At 38.2% G+C, this 11,398-nt stretch overlaps 1 pseudogene across 1 annotated transcript; it reads left to right on the top strand.

The window, feature by feature from the left end:
- The first annotated feature begins 331 nt into the window (after positions 1–331).
- LOC307165880 (GTPase IMAP family member 9-like) lies at positions 332–4,403 on the top strand (annotated as a pseudogene). Its single transcript has 3 exons — positions 332–338; positions 1,293–1,919; positions 4,267–4,403. The product of its transcript is annotated as a GTPase IMAP family member 9-like (transcript).
- The last annotated feature ends 6,995 nt before the right edge of the window (positions 4,404–11,398 follow it).

Raw genomic sequence — 11,398 nt, 5'->3', positions numbered from 1 at the left:
CAGCTGGTTTTGTGTGCTGTGACACAGACGGAGCTGTTTAAAGCGATTCAGAGATGCTTTAAAGGCTATTTTGAATTTCATTAGCTGTAAAAGTCAATATTGCAACCCTGGCTCATGTGAAAAACGTTCCTGTGGCAACATTTTTGCAAGACGGTAAAATACGTTGCGTTGTGCACGTTTCACAACAGTTTCAAAGTTATATGTCCAGTGAGTGGCGCTAAAAGTGTGTTTAGTCTTTTTTCCAGAACAGATGAACATGAATATCATGAAACATGAAAACAACGTTTTATTACGTCGAAGTTTGTCCGTATCATTGCAGATCTGTGTTGAAATGTCCGGTGAGTAGCGCTAAAAGATTAACCATCACGCTTTGAAATAACGTACACCTGCACTATACCCTAAACCTACCTAAACATCTTCATCTTTGTGTGTGTTTCTACACCTGCGTGACAGTCTCTTTGTGTTGTGGCTTTGAGCTCTAGTGTTTTCAGACGCATGTCATCGCTGGTTAGTTCTCAGAACTCAGTTAGTTAGACCGGACTGGTTTAACCCACACACAGCTGTGATCATCTCTGAATCCAGTCTAGGCGGACCGGTGTGAATTCTCACACATTCAGAAAACAGTTCCTCTTCTTTCTTAAAGTGGGTTTCTGAAGAAAAGAGAAACACAAGAACTACAACTGACTTCAGACACAGGCTTATGTGGCAGGTCCAATGAAATTATTCCTGCCTGCATGTGGTTGGTTAGTCTACTCATTGAGTTTAGTCCTATCAGTGCTATGCAGTAGAGTGTATATAAACTGGCTGGCTAGAGTGATTGGCATCACGAGTCACCGCCCCTTTCTTCCCGTGTCGTCATTTAGTCGCCATCCAGGTATGTTTGGTGATGTTGGCTGGGTTGTCGTAGCTAACGTTAGCCTATTTTGAGGGTGGTGTATGAAGTCCTGCGGCTGGCATTGGGTTGAGGTTGTTCCTCTTCTGGAAGGTGAAAGCCATGATTGTGTTTTTTATCTAAGCATCCACTTGTATTGTAAAGGCAGGATTGTTTGTGTACAGTCAGAGGTTTGGGTGAAACTGAATAAAGCGCGGCTAGTACGGGTTTCAGCATTTCTCCTCCCGATAGACTGAACGAGCCCTCAGCTTCCAAGCATGTGTGTTGTCTGCCTTGGTTTGGTTTAAAATCTGATTTGGTTTCCGGAGATCGCACTCATAAGGTATGTGCTTCTAACTTATTAGGTTGAGTTATAGGTCGAGTGGTGATCTTCTGTGGAGATGATGATTTTTATTAATAGTAAACCTGTTTAAATCTTTAACCAGTTCAAACTCTGTGACGAAATGGTGTCAGTCAGAAACTACAGTGAGGTTTGGTAAAGAGATCTCAGTGATCGACACTTCTGGACTTTATGATACTGAACTTAATAATGAGGAGGTTAAAACTGAAGTAGTGAAATGCATAACATACTCCTCTCCTGGACCACATGCTTTTATTATCGTGATTAAAGTGGGTCGATTCACTGAGGAGGAGAAAAACACAATACAGCAGCTCAAAGAAGTGTTTGGAGAACAGATGGAAAAATACACTTTAATCCTCTTTACTCACAAAAAAACATTTAAAGAAAACCATTGATCAGTTTCTACAGGAAAGAGATTCAGATCTTAAAGAACTTGTAGAGAGTTGTGGAAACCGGTTCTTCTGTCTGGACAATAAGTCTGCTGGATACCTACAAGTCAAAGATCTGATGAGGAAAATAGAGAAGATGGTGGACACTTTACAAATGACATGTTTGATGAGTCAAAGAAACACATTCAGGAGATTCAGAAGCAGAAACTGCATGAGAAAGTGAAGCAGTTTAAACAGGAGCACAAACCGGTCACTCAATCCGAATGGCAGAAAATATACTGGAGTTTAACCCTCTGGGGTCTAAGGTGTTTTTGGGGTCCTTGAGATGTTTTGACATGCCCTGACATTTGTGCTTTTTTCAGTTGCTTATAAACATGTTAATGGCAAAGGTGTAAATTCACTCTATTTAGCACAAACAGGGCTACCATAATATGTGAGCAACATGTATGTACATGTTTGTATTTTTGAGAAAATAATGTTTATGCATGGTTATTGAAAAAAACTAAAAATGAAAATTTCTGAAATAAGGCCACAAAACACATACTATATATGTGTCCACAAGACGTCTGAATAATGCATTTTGTCGCCTAGAGTTTTTTCTTCAAAATGATGTGAAAATCATCCTTCCTAATCATTCACATAAAACAATACATTGATTTAAATTTTGTACGACACTTTTTGTTTGGATGGGCGTGATTCACACTTGAGGAGACAATGGGCCCCCGCATAATGAGGCTGCATACGTAATGAGCCTTTCATTCAGACATGTGACTGAGCCACAAAAAATAATGCAAGGACAATATATATAATTGGTTCACAGTTTTTGTTGTTGTTTTTTCCTCAAATTTTGCTTGCAAATTGTATAATATCCAAAGTAAACATTTCTAGTAATTGTGCAGTTAATTGTTCTCATACTGTATTTTCAGATTAGGAATTATATATTCTCTACCCAATATATTCTCTACCCAAATGTGTCACTAATAAAGCTTAAAAAAAATTATTTAAAGAGATATATATATATATATAATTTTTTTGTTTTGTTGGTATTTTATTAAAAAAGGTTATACAATTACAACAACAATAAAAATTGTAACAATATTTCCAATGTAATCTTTCTTTGTAAAAACTAGAGAGCAATAGAGGAGAAAGAGAGAGCAATAAAGGAGAAAGAGAAAGAGCAATAAAGGAGAAAGAGAGAGCAATAAAGGAGAAAGAGAGAGCAATAGAGGAGAAAGAGAGAGCAATAAAGGAGAAAGAGAAAGAGCAATAAAGGAGAAAGAGAGAGCAATAAAGGAGAAAGAGAGAGCAATAGAGGAGAAAGAGAGAGCAATAGAGGAGAAAGAGAGAGCAATAGAGGAGAAAGAGAGAGCAATAAAGGAGAAAGAGAGAGCAATAAAGGAGAAAGAGAGAGAGCAATAAAGGAGAAAGAGAGCAATAGAGGAGAAAGAGAGAGCAATGAAGGAGAAAGAGAGCAATAAAGGAGAAAGAGAGAGCAATAAAGGAGAAAGAGAGAGAAATAAAGGAGAAAGAGAGCAATAAAGGAGGGGGAGAGAGCAATAAAGGAGGCTGAGAGTGAGAGAATCAGTCGTATGAAGGCAGATCTTGTAATCAGAGCTACAGGGAAACCAGCAGAACAGACCATGTGTAGAGTTCAGTGAGAGATTAATCAATCATCAAACATGACAAAACTTATTTATTGATAATGATTTTTATTTTTTCTTATTGTCAATAAACTGAAATCATCTATGAAACAGAATATTACATAATTCAGTACATTTAAACCATGATGTCACTTCCTGGTTTGTGTGAAGATCTGTTTCAGAAGATGTGCAAAATTAAACAAGGCACTTTACCGCACACATTGTTGTATTGTGTTTGAGCGTGTGAATAAAACAATTATTTTAATTGATAATATTTTGTTGATAGTGTTCCTGAGCTGTGGAAGAACATCCATGCTGCCCTTGTACATTAAACAGTCTGGATACAAGCACCTTTTTATGATATATATATGAGCAGAGTCCAAAAGTATAGCTGGAAATTAGTCTTTTTAAAAGAGTGCCTGATCCTCACTGTTTTCCTCTGGGATTGGGTCAGGAATTGACTGAATAATCTCATCAGCCCTCTGCTGGTAGATGCTGGAACAACACCATCATGGCAGTAACATCATTTATTCATCGACAGCAAATGTGATAAAGGCAATGCTTCATGTAAAATGTTAGTGTTTATGTGTGTTTAAAATCTGCAAAATAAAGAGAAATAGGACTATCACATATGCAAAACCTCAGATGATCTCTTATAGATCATTTAACTGAGAGAGTTACTCAGGAGAATAGAGAAAGCTCAGATATGCAAGACTCTGAAATGGACTTCAAGTGCAGCATTCAGTGTGATTTCCAGATGATGGTGATTTTGCAGGATGATTTGAACACGTTCAGAGAATAGCTCTGTTCTCAGAACAGGTTAAAGCGCTGATAAAGCTGTGAAGCAGATTTGAGGAAGTGAAACATGGTGTCCAAATGTTCAGCGTTTCCTTGTAGCTCAGAGTGTGGTAATGGACTCTCTTGACTAGTGTTTAGTGCTGTTATCATCCTAGGTCCCCCCTATTTTTTATTTTTCTTTATTTTTAAAAAAATGTAATGATGCAGAGGATGAGCACGAGGAGGAGGATGCAGAGGATGAGGGGGAGCATGTTTTGGAGACAGTCAGTGGTGCTCTGTGGCGAGACCAGCTGTCTGCAGAAGAGGCCCTGGAGGAGGTTCCCATTGACCACGACTATTTGTAACAGGCAAGTAAGAGAATTGTAAGGTTTGATTTGAGGATGTGAGTATTTCTTTTACTCTTCCCTCTTTCTGAAAATAGCTCAGGTACATGGCAGCTGTTGATTGAGTCAGCCCTGCAAACCTGTTGGTAGACAACTTAGTGGACAGTGGAAATATGCAGTCAAACACTCTGGAGAGCGTCCCAGATGATGTCCCACCAGCAGGAGGCCTTACCAGGGTCTCTATTGTGGAGCCCATCCCGGTCCAGCGGCTCCACCAGGGTCTCCCTGCTCAGCTGAAAGCGTACATACATTTGTTTTTCTTCGTTTTTCCAACCTGTTTTATGTACCGTTGATTTGAATTGTTTTCCTGTTGTTGTAAATATTTGTAAAAAGTACTTGAAATCATTTTCATTTTACATGGTAAAAAAAAAAACATGTATAGAAGAATGTATCGTTTACAAATGACTTCCATTACAAAATTCAACAATGTCCAGAACAATTACTTGTGTTTTATTTCCAAATGTAAACTCGTATTACAAAAATAAATGTACAAAAATGGCCTTGCTTCATTTACAAATAACTTAAATTCCATATATCAGTTTTAACTTACATAACACAAACAGTGTACAGAAATTACTTTGTTTCATTTACTAATAATTGACAAAAAACATACAAAAATTGCTTTAATAACCAAATGTAAATTATATTATTGTTTCTCGATCATTCTCTCAAGGAGAGAAAACAGTCTGTCCATTCTCTCCCTGCTCTCTTGTGCTCTCCTCTCCTCCATTTCCCTTTGAACCCTCATGTCCTCCTTCATTAGCTCAATGAGCTCGTCATGGCCTCTTTTTCTGTGGCCATGGGGGGGCTGGGGCTGGTGGGGGGGCTGGGGCTGGTGGGGCGGCTGGGGCTGGCTCCTCATCTCGGTCAGCCACTGCTGAACTTGGCCCTGGTTTGTCCTCAGGGATGGAGGCAATTAGGACAGGGGGGTTGTTGGAAGGCCTCTGTCCCAAGACCTCATCCATGAGGACAAACCACGGCCAAGTTGCAGCAGTGGATTTCCCGCTCACCCCCTCACCTGTCCCAGGACACTTGCAATCCTAAGGCAGAGCAAATACACCATACCAGTTGTAAACAACAAGACCACCACAATACATTTCAGCAAAGATGTGTCAATTAACTTGCTTTCTTTGACTTTTTTTTTTTTAAGTTGTCCCATTTTCTTTTGGCCTGCAAGGGAGTGACCTTCCCCAGCAGGTCCATTTTCTCCAGAATTCTCCTAAAAATGGAGAAAAAGGAAAGACTTACGAAAAATATTAAGACAGGGGTGTAATCTTAACATTAGAAAATCACACAGCAGTACATGCATACAAAATACTCCAGAAATGATATCCCTGGATCCTCAGGTTTGCTTAAAACGTTTGTAGACAAAAAAAACAAACAAAAAAAAAAACCAACTGAGTGAAAGAGTATTGCCTTATCTAGTGGTTGTCTCATTGCTGTGAGCTTTGTATAGGGTGAGGGCTAATTTTTGTATACAAGAGGCAGCTAGTGGAAATATTACAAATGGTCAATGACTTTAATGACTTTATGACTTTCCCTCCAAGCCACAGTGGCCGAGTTTTTGGCCCCTGTAAATAAATGATCATTTTCGGCCCGCAATTTAATAAATTCAGTCGTCTGCTCCTCGGTCCCTGAAACAAAACACAGAATTACAACAGGTTTTGCCTCAGACCACCTGATAAATGAAGCTGCAGTTTTTTCGTTTAAGTTCAGTTTTTTTAAGAAACACCCCTGGGCTGTAACACTTGTTTCGCTAGCTATTTTGGGTAAATTAAACGATTTTTGCAGAGACCGGTATTTTTTCAGGTATTTTTATCAACCACATTTCAGCTGGATTTGTGCTGCTGTTTTATTTACTTGAATATACCCTCCTACTTGAAATTCACTGCAAAAATGTTTTTCTTACTTAATATTTTGTCTTGTTTCTAGTTCAAACATCTAAAAATTCTTAAATCAAGAAGCATTTAGCCTACTAGACAAGTAAAACACTTCTTGTTTTGGGGAAAAATAAATTAAAATTAGGAGAGTTTTTGCTTAAAACAATAAAATAATCTGCTAATGGGTTAAGCAAAATAATCTTAAATCAAACAGAAAACAAGATTATTTTACTTGCCCCATTTGGCAGATTATTTTGCTTATTAAAATAATTATTTTGCTTATTTATTATACAAAACAATCTCTGTTACCATAAATTATATTTCTATCTCTGTAAAGCTGCTTTGAAACAATCTACATTGTTAAAAGCGCTATATAAATGAGGATGACTTGACTTGACTTCTTTTAAGCAAAAACTCACTTAATTGAGTTATTTTATTCCCAAAACAATACAATAACTTTTGCTTGTCTAGTAAATGCTTCTTAATGTAATAATTTTTTGATATTTGTACTAGAAACAAGACCAAAAAACTAAGCAAGAAAGGCATTTTGTTGATATTAAATATATTATTTGCTTCATTTAACTCAGTTGATTGTTTTCCCACAGGGGGTTCAGTGCTTGGTCCATATTTGTTATGCCTTTAACACTTGTTTCGCTAGCTAATTTAATAAATTAAAACAGAATACTTACATTTATAAGTGAATTCCTCGGCCAACATTTTACTAATTACTAACACCCGCCATTTTCTTTGAATAAAATTTCGTCATCACCGTCGCGCTATGAATTCTGGGGAAGAGTAGGCCGCGAAGTATCCATTTTTGTATCCTTCGTTTTGTCCGAGAAACGAAGTGCGCATTTGGCGTCGCATTTGAATGACATTCCAAACTGGGGCAGCCTTCGTCGCGCTGCGGTGACGCAATCGTATGGAAGTAAAAGAATGTCAAATGTTTTTGAAACAAAAAGCCTGTTGAATTGCACTACTTGAAAAAAAAATAGGCATTGCAATAACCATGCTTGCATTTTAATGCATTGTATTTTTAGGGCTTGCATTTTTATGGGCTGAAATTCAACATGTTTGAATATTTAAGCTGTGAATATTTCAATTAAAAACATTTCAAACACATTTTCATTATTAAAAATTCAATAATCCATATTCACCTTTCATATTTCACTTCCAAAATATTCAAACTGTTTAAAAATACAACCTATAATATTCAACAGGCAATTTTCGGTCTATTTTATTTCGCTTTGCAAATTCGCTTCCACAAATTCAGTGGTTCAAATTCGACAGTAAATTCAACGGAACTGCAGGAAAAGCAGTAGATTACCGAGATACTCTCCATCTGCTGTTAGTCAACCTCACCAGCAGGAGGTGCAAAAGCGCTTGTTGTTGACGAAGACCAGCAACAGTTAGAGCAAACTAACTGTACGTTCATCCAGTCCCGCAATCCCCTGGGATCACCTAGCGACATGGCTGGAAGCGACCTGCAGCACCTGAGCCAAGAGCAGCTGGATGCCAACCTGGACAAGCTGATGGCACACGACCCGATCCAGAGCTACACCCACAAAGAATTCGCCAGGATCATCGGAAGCCTAGCTCACAATCTCGTCGCCCAGGCACAGCTCAGTGAAAGGAGCAACCTCGACCTGGAGCAGGAAGCCGCAGCTCTAAAGCTTCAAGCGGAGGAGGCCCGGAAGAACCAGGCCCACGCCCAGAGAGTTACATAAAAGCTTTTTATTTGTTTTCTTCCTAATTGTCCTTGAAATAGTGGTCAAGACTTTATTCATGCAAGTCATTTGTCACAGTGAATCAATGTAGAATTAATGGGTGCCAATGCTGTATTGACAGATTTGGAGAATTGCCGAGAAGATAGTCTTTCCTTGGAGCATATTGTGAAAGCTGCCACTTATCATAGAACGCTCTGTCTCCAGAAAAGCCAGATTCACTGCGCTGCCTCTTCGATGGAGGCTGGCCCTGCAGTGAGACAGGAAACACCTCCAAAAACTGTCAGAAAGACTGCCGGGTGCTGGTTTCAGCAACTGCTGCTGTCCCCTTGTCCGAACAAGTCCTGTATAAGTGAGGAATACAACATTTATAGTAATATAATGTACAAATAGTTTGTGTTATGTCCTTGATAAATGAAGAGACATACCCAGCTATAGAGGATAAGAGCTCGGCTGCCTCCACCAAGTCCTCATCAAGGACCGCACCGGCGATACGGGCCAAGTATAAATTTTATTAAGTCCAGTTGGTGTGCTGATAAAAGTTTGGCGTCCACCCCAACCGCCCTACGCACACCCTGGCTGGTTGACATGCCCAGTCTATATATGTTGGAAATGTTAATCATGAAATGACTGTGATTGACAAGATGTAACTGAGTGTATACACTCAGATATGTGCACATGTATCTGTGTAGGTATGTACATCGAATGGAGATGGTTCATGTCCTGGGAGACACTGTGGACCGCATCACCAGAACAATAAAGAAAACACGGTTGCAGCCTTTCTCTTCCTAAACACTGTGGGGCCTGATTGTCTGGTAGTACTGGTGCAATATGGAAAAAAAGTCCAAGTTATTACATTTAAAACATTGGTGGTAAGCAAACTACTCTTTGTGTCACAATGAAACTTACAGCTTCCTCAGCCTGGCTCAAGGCAACCCGCATACCAACCAAGGTTTGTCTCTGTGTTCGCAGAATCACCCCCTTACTGCCGTGGATGACACGGCCCACCCACTCCGCATCCTTGAAAACACTGAAAAGGTGTGTGAGTGAGTGTGTGAGTGACTGAGTGAGTGAGTGATCCGGCCCACATCTGGTAGCACTAGGGGTGTGACGGTTAGTATATAACCGTGAGACCGATGGTTATAGTTGAACACCGTCATTACAACTCTATAACCGCCAAAACCGTGTTATTAAAATATTTTTTACTAACACTTTTTATCATAGAGAATGTTTAAAAAATACTAATTAAAAACAATTGTTAACAGTCGTTATTAATGGTCTACGTCGTTTCCAACTGTAGGCTATTTGATTCTTTGCCAAGTACCCGACCGCTAATCATTTGAGATAGAAATAAAAGCTATGATATAGTGATGTGCCATCATTATGAGATTTATTAAACAAATGAAAAACATTTGCAATAATAAACATTAGCAATTAACATTTGCAATCGGGAGACATGGTTTTTACCACTTAATGAAGTTTTGTTTTGTAAATCGTCAGACATGATTTTTACCACTTCATTAAGTTTTGCTTTGTAGAAAGCGTTTCTTTAAAACGAATTTCGTTTTGTACAAATTGTATCTTAATTTTAATAGATGTTTAATCAACCAATTGCATGTATTTAATAAAAAGCAAATATAGGAGACAATATAATAACCGTGACATTGAGGCTCTGATGCGCCGCGTTCACGCATTGCATTGTGAAGTTGAACTAGAGCGCATCTCATGGTAAATGAATGAAACTCAGCGTAGGCCTATGCCTCATACATTAGCATTAAATATCTTTGCTGCATCATTTCTAGAACAGACAAGGGCTTTCTTGCGGCTCGCATCAGCAGAGCATTGCATCGTCAATAGACCGCAAAAAAATCAGCGGATGGCGGGCGAGTGTGGCTTTGAAATCTGGTCAAAAAACATTGGTGCGGATGATGAGTTATGTGATGCGGTTGCGGATGAAATAATACCCCATCCGCGTATCTCTATTGATAACAACATTGAACACTACACAAATATTAATTTTATTCAAACTAAGTTGTCCTTTAACTTTAACAGACTTTTCACATTCACAATGTAATGCGCTTGGATTTAACTAATTGCTAAATTTTATTAAATGCTGCATAAACTAGTTTCAGAGCTCTGTACAGGTCATTATACAAAAATATCTGTAGTGTTTTAATTGTAAAGTTAGTTTACATATTTATATAAACAATAACCATTGGGGAACGTTCTATATTTGGTAACTATTTCTATGTCAATATATAAAATGTCTATGTTGTTAAAAATAACTATCCTGCAACCTTCTGGGAACATTATATTATTGTTGCAAAAAAAAAAAAAGAGCATTCCTAGAATTATATTATTTAGTTCCCAAAACAATAAAAAGACAGGAACCAAAAACTAATGTTAGGGGAACGTTCTGTGTTTGCTGGGAAGCCCCTGAAGCAAACGTAATACTTGGCTTTCAGAACTGAAATTATGGAGTTATTCCTGAAGCAAGAAGAATCAGCAGACAATACAATTGGACAAAAACAACAAGCTGTTGATAAAATTATAATGAGTTTAATCAATCATAACTTGAAATACAAAAAATAATAAAAATTAAAACTAATAAGACAGATCTCTGAAAATCAATGAATGAGTTCAAATTAATATCAGAAAATAAGGCAGAAGTGATTTCAGAATGAAGGCCCGAGTGAAACTCTTCCCACATTGATCACATGTAAAGTTTCTCTCCGCTGCGGATCCTCATGAGATTCTTCAGACTTGATTTACATTTACACACATTTTTCCTTTCTCGTTCATGTCCATCAGGTCTAAAAGAAACATTAAATCATGTGAGATTTCAAACGAGAGACAAACGTGAAATGAAAAGTGAAGCTCAAAGTCAAGATCACTGATGAGTTCAACAGTCATTTTAATCTCATCAAATCTGGTGGACAACGGCTGTGCACGATTATGATCTATTTTAATGTCCTGAAGATGATTTGTGTTATAAAACACTAGTTTGGTCATGAAACAATGTAAGTCTGGTGAGCATCAGCATGTTCTTCATCATGAATGAATGAGGAATAAACACCAACCTCTTTGCTCTTCAGTATCTTGATGTTTCATTCTGCAGGTTCTGGATCACTGGCGCTCTCTCCGTCCTCTCCTTCCAGATGCTTTCTGGCAGTTCTGCTAAAAACAAACAAGTTTCATTTCTTACAGACATGATGAGAGAGGAATAATCAATATTTCAGACTCTGAACTAAGTACTAAGGCTAATCACATGTTGAAACATATAGTGACCGTGATCATGCAACTTAAGATTATCAGGTTGTCGAAGCCACAACAACACAACAAACAAAACTGA

Source organism: Squalius cephalus (genome assembly GCF_949319135.1).
Source record: "Squalius cephalus genome assembly, chromosome: 1".
Taxonomy (NCBI): Eukaryota; Metazoa; Chordata; class Actinopteri; order Cypriniformes; family Leuciscidae; genus Squalius; species Squalius cephalus.
This window is presented reverse-complemented; position numbering and strand designations above follow the sequence as displayed.